Raw genomic sequence first — 9655 nt, forward strand, 5'->3', positions numbered from 1 at the left:
AGCACTGAATGAAATACTTCGCGGCGCAAATCTTATTTTGCTGCGGCGTCGCCGCCATGCGTTCAGCATTTCGGCTTTTGATGTTAGTATAATATAATAGTCATCTCTTATGCTAATGCGGTATCTAATGTTTATTGCCGTTATTTGTAAAACCCCGTACGTTAGAAGATACGTGAGTACTCAGACACGCTTTGCCGTTATCGTCACAAACATAATTTTGACCCAATTTATTCCTTATTTAATTTATCTCCATACCATAAGGGCCAGAGCGAATATCACCCGCTTCGAAAAGGTGAAAACCACCGATCAGTAATGATGCCCGACTTTTAAAAAAATCTAAACACGAACGAACAGAAACGCAGCTGTTATACGACGTTCCTCGATGGGCATTGATAGAAAAAAAAAAACAGAGCTGGCGTTGTGCTTTCTTTTTTTTCATCTATAGCGTTCTGGGCGTGTCCTTAACCAGCAGGCTTTTTTATTCGGGCATAAATGGGGCCGTGACCTTGTTCTTGACTAAAAAAAAGGTATGTTTAAATAACAAAACGCCGCCAGGCATCAATGCTCGTTCGTAAAAAAAAAAAGAAATGAGAGCGCCGAAGAACTACGCCTGTTAAGCACACAAAGCTTAACGTTTTTCACATGCGGGAGACAACAAGATCAGCTATTAAGGATGCTAGGTTTGCTGAGTGAAACGTTTAACAGCGCAGCTTACTATTGTCGTTGCATAGCACCGGCCGATAGGTTGAGCTACAGCGGTAAAGTTGACGACACGTCATGTGTGTCCCGCAATAAGGCCCGTGCTTCTTGGTGCAGTTGTTATTACTGGTTTCCTCACCCAGTAAATGTTTAGCAGGTCAGAGACAGCCCACATGCCGCCTAAACAAGCGTGAAAAATGCCTCGAGCGCTTCGGTTTGAGTCATATTCCTCGACAGGCGAGAGAACGTCTCTACATTGAGTAACGTATTTTTGTTTCCTCTGGTTTGAGGTATCCATCGAGATGACCGTTAGTAGTTCAAGCGTATAATCATTGAAATGGTTTGGCCCCATCATGACGATGGACAGGGGCTCTTCTATCAAGAAGGTATTGATTTTCGATGTCAGGGGCCGATAAAAGAGGAAAGAATCGAAAATAAATGGAACTACACTATCGAGGAGGAAATCAGAGATTATATGCCCAAGAACTGAGCAGGCCACTGATATGACGAAGCAGACCACATTCATCGGGGTTAGTGACCCCAGGCGATAAATGGGATAAAGCGGATTGGATTGGGTTGGAAAAGCGCGTTTTTATGGAAAAAAAAAAAAAGAAATAGGTTTTCTACAATGAATTTCGGCATTGCAATCCCCTTCATTAAAAAAAAAAGAAAACGATAGAAAAAAGGAAGACAGTAATGGCGGGATTGTGAAGCATTGATCAGAGAATAACGCGTTCAGATGTGCCGCCGAAAAGGAGGGGGCAAAAGAAAAAGGTACAGGAACAAAATGCGTTTCTAACGTTATTTAATTGAATAGAGGACTTTTGGTAAGGTACACCGAACGACATTTTATAAAACTGTACGTGTCTTGAGTGAAGAAAGTCGTGTGCAAGGATCGAAAGACTTTGTGTTAACCAAACCTATTTCTCGTTTCGTGGCATTTACAACACGTGAAACGACTGCTCCAGACGTGTTCGGCATATCTGAAACGAGTTTGCATAATGACATACTACTGTATTACAGTAATATAATTTTTCGTGTACTTCTGGCAAACAGGCTGTAGTTATGGAGATATATCGACACCATCATCGTAGCACGTGCAACCAAAAAGTACCGGGGCAAATTCTATAACCTAGCCAGCGACAAAGCTGCCGACTTTATCTAATTCCGTGGCATTTATAACCACCCGTTCATCCATAAACATGCATTAATAATGCGGTCAGCTTAGTCATAGTCAAATTATTACAAGTAGATTCAATTTATAAATGGAACGTGAACAGCCGTTTGCAGTAAAAGAAATATTACGCTTTCTTAAACTAAGTTTAATTTCAATGGTGGAAATATTCTTATTGAGAGCTTGTTAGGCGAGGGAAAAGGGCTAGTTCGAAGTAAGAGCTCAGCTTTTCTCTCCCGCACACATCTTGTGAGCCGGCCTTCACCGCTAAGCATAGCCAGTATATGAAATTTAGCAATCATTCCCAATACACAAAAAAAGGAATCGCGGCGGCCGCTTTTCTGGTGCAGGCGAAAAGCAAAAACGCCAGTGTGTACGAGATTTCGGCGCACGTTAAAGATCCCCAGCTGGTCAAAATTAATCCCGAGCCTTCCACTACGGCGCGCCTCATCGCCTGCGTTGAGTCGGCGCGTTAAAACCTACAGTCAGTCGATCAATCGAATACAAAAAAAAAAGGAGGCACGGCAGGCAAGATTTGTTTCTCCCTCATAAAGTTCCCTCGTGACCCGAATTCTGAATACCATGAGTAACAATGTTTCTAATCTAAGTTCGAACATGCCACAAGGCAGTCATTCAGGCCGCAGACAGCGGTTCCTGCCCGAGTCGCGACTGAAGAAAATCTCCACGGAGGTCGCGGTGCCTCTCGAGGCTACTGATACGACCATCCGAACACAAGAAATAGACAAGACGAACCTCGAGTGAACAAGACAACTCGGTGAGGATATGGTCGACAGAAAGGGAGAGATGGAGGGAACGGAAAGCGCAAGCCCTTCTCTTTGAAGAGCCAATTCTGTTTGTTTTGGTCCGCGCGCCTCCGGCTGCGTCACTCGTCCAGGGCTTCCTCCCCCCACCCCTCTCTGCCAACCTCTCAGTGAACGTGAAGCAGGCGCAGCAACGATCGTATCCGGTTTACTGCCCGGGGCCGCAGGGCGGCGCGCTTACACGAGCCGTCTGCTTTCACGGCGAGCCTGCTTCGGTTTCACCGATCGTTTATTCATTTATTCGCGGAGCTTCTTCGGCGGCCTAGCTCGAGGAGCCTACTCCCTCCCCCCCGCGCGCTACCAACCCCGGCGGCCCGCTTAGCCCCCTCCCTCTCCTGCTCTCGGCAGCAGCTTCTGTCGACCCCCTTACGTCACTTCCGTCCGCACATCGAGAACTTTCTCCACCCTCTTCCCTCCTCGTAATTAGGCCATCGCCTCTTGTGAAGGCGCCGCACGGCGGGCAGGGTGCACACCCTTGCCTGCTTGGCTCCCCTCCGAGGACGTCATTGTCCCTTTCGGTCCTTCGCTAGTGTCCCTTATTATTATTTTTTTCCTATCTGAAGGGGGGGAGTGGTCGTGTCCCTTATGGGCTCGGGTTTTCGCGGGCCGACGGTTGACCCGCCGCCAACCTCGACACTGCATCTTCCCGTTGTGTCAGCGCTGGCCGCGATAACTGCGGCGTACTCCATCCTCCTCCTCATCCTCCCCCTCATCCTCCCCATCCTCCTTTCGACGAGCTGCGCTGTTCTTTCCTTGTGTACACACGCTGGGCTACGCTGGGGACGAACTGCCTCGGGATTCACTCAGTGCGAGAGGAGAGTGTCGGGTTTCGCACGCCCTGCTCTGTGCCTTCCTTTCTTGCAGCCGTAACTCTTTCTTAACTCTTTCTGCTCGCCTTACTGCGACGCGCGGGGGATTATTCCCTTTTTTTTAGTCTCGATTGCCGAGACAAGCGCTGATCGCCACAAAACGTAAATCGCAAACAAATAGGCAAACTTACGAACAGCCAAAAAAAGCCTCGCTGGTCGACAGCCGCCTACGCAGAGTCGTAGTGTTGTGAGAGAGAATGGGGCAAAAAACAAACCAAAATCGACGTAAGCGTTCTCCACTTCCGGCTCGCCAGCGTCGCTTGACTTTCCGCGGTTTACTTCGGGAATGTGGCGGGTTATTTTTAGAAATAGATTAAGAAGAATAAGATAAAATGTTTCTTGATCCATAGACAGCTGTGCTGGAAAGACTGATGTTCTAGTTTTGAGAAGAATGCCTCTCTTTCAAGACTGTAAACTATGTACAAAATGGAAGGATGGGATATGAATCCCTGTTTGTTTTCCTTTTTCGCTGGAAATGCCCTCGTGACGCACTAGTGCGGCTTGTGCGGATCGGATTGCGTATATGAAGCGACTACAAATATCGCGAATTCGGACTTGCGAGTCACTGGAAGTAAAAATATTGACATTAAGGAATATTGAACAGAAAGTACTGCATGGCAAATGACATTTTCATGCTGTTTGTGCTACTGAGCACGAGGTCGCGGGTTCGATTCCCGGTCGCGGCGGCCGCTTTTGTGATGGAAGCGAAAAGCAAAAACGCCCGTGTGTACGAGATTTCGGCGCACGTTAAAGATCCCCAGCTGGTCAAAATTTATCCGGAGCCCTCCACTACGGCGCGCCTCATCGCCTGCGTTGCGTCGGTGCGTTAAACCCTACAATCAATCAATCAATTTTCATGGTGTACCACAGAGCAGTCCAAGTAATGAAATCAGCAGGTAAATAAGAAGGAATTAAGAAGGAATAAAAAAATGAGCCATTCCACTTTGCGGGGTGCATGCCCAGCTAAGCCCATGGTATAGTTGTGACATAATTTAGGTAGAAGCTTCGAGCTAAGCTTATTTCTTTTGAGCGTAGAGGGTGGTAATCCCCATGAAAGACACATATCGTATTTGCGCGATTGTAACGCGACCCCGATTGTAACGCGCACAAATTTTGACTGATGAAACTTCGAAAAAATAATTTGATGACGATTCTACCGCCCAGATGTAAAAGACGTGACACCACGTACCTGACAGGAGAAAATTTATTTGACACAACCAACTGAGGCAACAAAATTCCTTGTGCTTCATAAACTTTCTTATCCGGCTCCTGCTAGCATTAAAATGACAGCTGGCAACATAGAAAGCCAATATCGGTTTAAAGCCAGATTGCAGCACGCGCGCAAATTTTAAGCCTACTTTTAGCGTAAAAAGGTGCTCATTAGAATCGCGCAAATACGGCACGTACACGCGCACGCCTTGATTGATGATTATGAAGAGGATAATATTAAAAATGGCGCGCATTGAAAACTAATCTGCTCAAAAATGCTTAGAAAAGACTTGAGACCTATGAGCTTCAGGTCTAAGCCATGCTTCTATCTTGAAAGTAGTGCCTATTGATAACTAATATACTTAAGTGCATATCCAAGTAGTGATACGTATAAGTTTGAGGTGTAAATTATGTTGCGAACGTCGCGCGACTTTAATGTGACCACGTGCTAATAGCCTAAACACTGTTACATTCGTTTTCCAACTCCTGACGCTTCAGACGCGTGAAGCCTCGTAAATCTTGGTTCTCGGACACAAACAAATGCATGGAACTCTAGCCTTATATGCTTCGCTTAAAACGCTGATACCCCATTAAAATACATAATAAAGCTTGGTGAACTATTTGGCTTTAATGCTTATTGCGGAAATGCCCCGCGAACGCAAGTTACACGTAAATGCAAGTTGAATTACCTGCACACAACGTAATGTCCAGACAAACGAACTGAAAGACGCATAAAAGATGCCATAATCGCTAATAACAGTTTGTGTCGTAAGCGCTCATATTGTTAATCGATGTATTCGAGACCACAACGATTACGTGTATGCGCTGCAGGGCAAATGCAGACCGGAAAGTTGCGATCTTAAACAAAACATTGTGACGGGAACAGTCATAGGGGCATGCATAAACCGTTGGTAACATCGTTTGGGGCGTTCAATACGGCGCAAACTTTCGCTGTAGAGTATTAAAGGCTACAAAAACTCAGCACTTTGATTTGTAAAGGGTGGTCTGCACTAGTTATGCGTCCCATTTTGTGTAGCGAAGAGCAACCCAAGGATCAGAAGCGAAGACCGTATTCATCTGCTCCTCGGCAACGCTGTAGAAAGTGTCAATACTTCGTGCGACTGACGAATTTCTTCTTTCGTTAAGGCATTACCGTATCTTGCAGTGCGCGAATAGGAGCAAAGGGCCGACTAACAAAGAATTTATTGCTGATATGATAAGCACCGCGGACTGATATCATGGAGTTATGGGGGCCAGTAACGGAAAACCGAAGGAATGCTAGTCCAGGAAATCCGAAAACAAAAAAGAGAATGATGCGCTTTTAGAAACCAAAGTTTTAGAACAATCCGGAATATTGATTCCTTTTATAGTGTCCCCTTTTCATGACGCCTGGGTTTCTTGGGCAAGCAAAGGGGAAACCTTTGTGAGGTTCAGTCGAAACACCGCCGAAGGAGTCCACAAAAGCCTGGTTCTAGCACCCTCATAGCGTGCATCCAGCGTTATGCGCGGTACGTACAGTCATTGGCAAAAAACTAAGTGAACACGAAAATATGAACCAGAACACGCAAAATACAAGAATACCGTCCGTGGAGATGCCATAATGACGCGGTTGTGGTATATTTAAAACGTAACAGTTCCAAACTTTGTTACTGTTATGGAGCCATGCGACTTTTTTACTTAAGTGGAAAGAATTCGCGCTATTTGTGTGTTCATGTTCGTATTTTTGCCTTTGCATTTGATTTGTTCATAACTATACACCTCGATAGTTCTAGACATTTATCACAACAGAGTCATCCTCGCGTGATCGGTGTATATTGGCAGCTTTCGTCTCAGCGCTCAGTCGCCCGGCAACGGTGGCTTGTCTAATAAGCGCTGCAGGAATCGTAGACTGTTCAACAAGAGGCGAAGTTTATCTTGTAGCTCTCCCACACGACACGGTTTGCGCAGTGCAGCAGCCTGGCCGGCCGCAGTTGAATGGACAGTACTACTTATGCTCGTGGTCAGGGAACGGCGGTCGCGTATTCTTAATTAAAATACCCTCAAGTCAAGGTCGCGCACAAAGATGCCGCACCGCGACCACGGTCCACTGAAACTCTGCAGAGAGTCGTTTCGTAAAGCAAGAAACCTTTATTCTTTTGTCTGACGCGAGATTCCAGAAGTCCCAAAGCATTACGAAGATACGGAAGTAAAATTCCTTCATGGTTTGAGAAGTTATGGCCGGATTAATCGTTATTTCTTTTTAATCACGTGAGATACGAAACAAGCACCAATTAAATCAAGACACTGTGGTCTAGCAGCTACAGCAGGCGGAAGGCCAACTATTAGGCCCAAGTGCGTTATCGTTGTAATTCTATGGCTTCAGCGTGCGCCCTCGGTTAGTAACCGATCGGATGGTGTGTGTCGCGTGCTGCGTTCCGACTCTGCCTGCGACCCGCACACTTGGGACATATTTTACGTCTTGGTGGCGCGAACGTTTTCTTTGTCGCCATCGCCGCCAGAATGACGGTGAGTGCAGCAAACCGTCGCTATAACGAAGCCCTTTGGGGAAAACACTGGCTTTGTAATAAGCGATACTTTATTAAAAGCAGATATCTTTCTTCGCAATGCACGTAGCGGAGAACTTGAAACAGTTCGAATAAAGGGATATTTACGATAAAGCGATTTTGGTTATAAGGAGTGTTTGCTCTAATAAGCATTAATTATAACTTCAAAGCCTAGCAATGCCTGCCTAGTTTTCTTCACTGGCGTCAACGTGGAGTGGTAGTGGTGGGCCGGTGGATGATCCATGGGAAGAAATCGGTACTTGATGCTTACCTGATAAGCAGCTTGAAAAGAGAGAGAGAAGTCAAAAGGAACAGCCTGGATGTTAACCAGAAAACAATGACTGGTTGGCCACCCTGAGCTCGAAAAAGAGAAAGCCAGAGAAAGGGGCAAAAGAACTTCACGTGTGAGAACCTAAACATACAAATATGTCTGTGTAAAGCATGGCTTCAAAAGCCGGTCACCCATTCCAGTGGATCTTAAAGGGACACTGAAGTGAATTTGTCAAGCTCCCGTTTTTGTTTGCACTGTGTAGACTGGCTCAAATTAGCACACTTTTCATTGTTTTTACGATTGACAAATCGGTAATTATTTTACAAAGCGCGAAAGAAGAAAAACTACCATGCGCGGTTTGCGGCGGCCGCACCAACTAAAGCTGTGACGTTAGGAGGAGCGGGCACCGTGATTGGACGATGCCCAAGGTGAGCAACCAAACAAGTTTCGGTTTCGGTTTCGGTTCTGTAAAACACAACCGGTGGCGTTGTTGGATGGACATTCTGAATGACTCAGTAATCATCGTACCGCGCTTCTGCCATGTTGTCAGCTGTAAAAATGCATAAAGATAAGCCTCCTAGGACGGCTTGGAATCGTAGCATTCACTAGCCGAAACCTACGCAGTGCATGAACGCCCTCCGCGTACCCGCAGACGCCCAAATGTCATGCGCTTTTCCCCCATATTTGGAGCTTGCCTCCCTCATGCCTGTATCGTAAAAAGCGTGTCCGCACCAGGCCAAGGGTCTGTTCATTCTGGCCTGTGCCCACGGCCTGCAAGCAGTCGGTGCTTATGGCAACAGCACGCCAACGAGAACTCGCTAGCGCGCCATGCATGTGCCAGCCTGCGCGCGTTTTGTGAACTAGTTCGTGTAGCCATGAACGTTGCGGCAAAAAAAAGGTGAACTCAATATAGAAAACATCGGCGGAAAACAAAAAAGTTAACTTACAAAAAAAAAAGCACGTACCCGCGGGGATTCGAACTCGTGACTTGCAAAACATTTGCGGTGACATACCCAGCGCCCCAGACTACTGAGCCACGGAGCGGGACGCGAAGGCCTTGCTAATATAGAGTATATATTGTACAACCGGTTTACACTTTTATTTAGTTTTGGCATTTCAAGCAGCTTAAGTGGCTATTTGTTGTGCTGCGATCGTGCAGTAAGCGTCGCCCGAGTTTCCACAGTAGCTCACGTCTAGCAATTGCATTTCGTAGACGGAAAAGCGTTCGCAGATGCGTAGTCGTGCTGCTGACCGCTGTGCTTGTTCGCCCAGCGCAAAAAAGTGCTTCCCGCGCCCTAGTTTTACGCTGTACGGTAAAAATATCAGTTGATTTTATTTCCTTAGTACCTATATTGACTTCACTGACTCTTCTCCCGCCTTCAAGAGGCCTTATATTTTCCTACTGGCGTACCAGTCAGCGAAGCGTCGCATGTGCGCTTGTGCAACACTTGTGTGAAGCGAACTTGACTTGGAGCTAGATACAGTGTACAAACAAACCAAGTAAAGAAAGGCACATTCTTCCATTCACAAACGTGTCCTGGCTTCGTTTGAACTAAGCGAACGAATTGCGACCAAGCAATTTTTTTTTAACCTCCTTGATTGCGACGACCTGCCGGCGGCCGGCGGGCGAAACGCTGGGCCGACTGACTCTGTCTGAAGGCCGGGGAGCCGTGCAGTAGCGCAGCCACCCAATTGCCAGCTCATCCCCTCCTGACGTCACACGAAAACGCCACAGAAAATGGGCGAGCGTAAAGAGAGGAGGACAGCATTTTCGAATTAGTTTTTCTACTAAATAAAATCGCGTAAACGCGCCTAGAGTGGTCGAAACATGGCCTGGGGACTCCGGACTACAATTTGCGCTAGTAATCCCGCAATGTTTACATATCACTTCAGTGTCCCTTTAAAAACTGAGAAATTGCTGCTGACTAGAAAGGAACGCCTCCCGCGCCGCACACGTGCTCTCATTCCACCGTGTGCTGCCACCCTCCCCCCGGGGTCTTACCCTTGCCGAGGAGGTTGCGCTTAGGAGGATCCGGGTGGGGTGGCCTTAACTCCCGCCGTGACCCGCC

The 9655-nt window shown here is 46.8% G+C and overlaps 1 protein-coding gene across 5 annotated transcripts in view; it reads left to right on the forward strand.

The window, feature by feature from the left end:
* The window catches only part of Shal (Potassium voltage-gated channel protein Shal), a 240323-nt gene that overhangs the window by 1960 nt on the left and 228708 nt on the right, over nt 1-9655 (forward strand). The gene's annotated exons all lie outside the window — the stretch shown is intronic.

The sequence above is a fragment of the Haemaphysalis longicornis genome, unplaced genomic scaffold (assembly GCF_048455015.1).
Source record: "Haemaphysalis longicornis isolate Haplotype H1 unplaced genomic scaffold, Haemaphysalis longicornis Haplotype H1 scaffold_9, whole genome shotgun sequence".
Lineage (NCBI taxonomy): Eukaryota > Metazoa > Arthropoda > Arachnida > Ixodida > Ixodidae > Haemaphysalis > Haemaphysalis longicornis.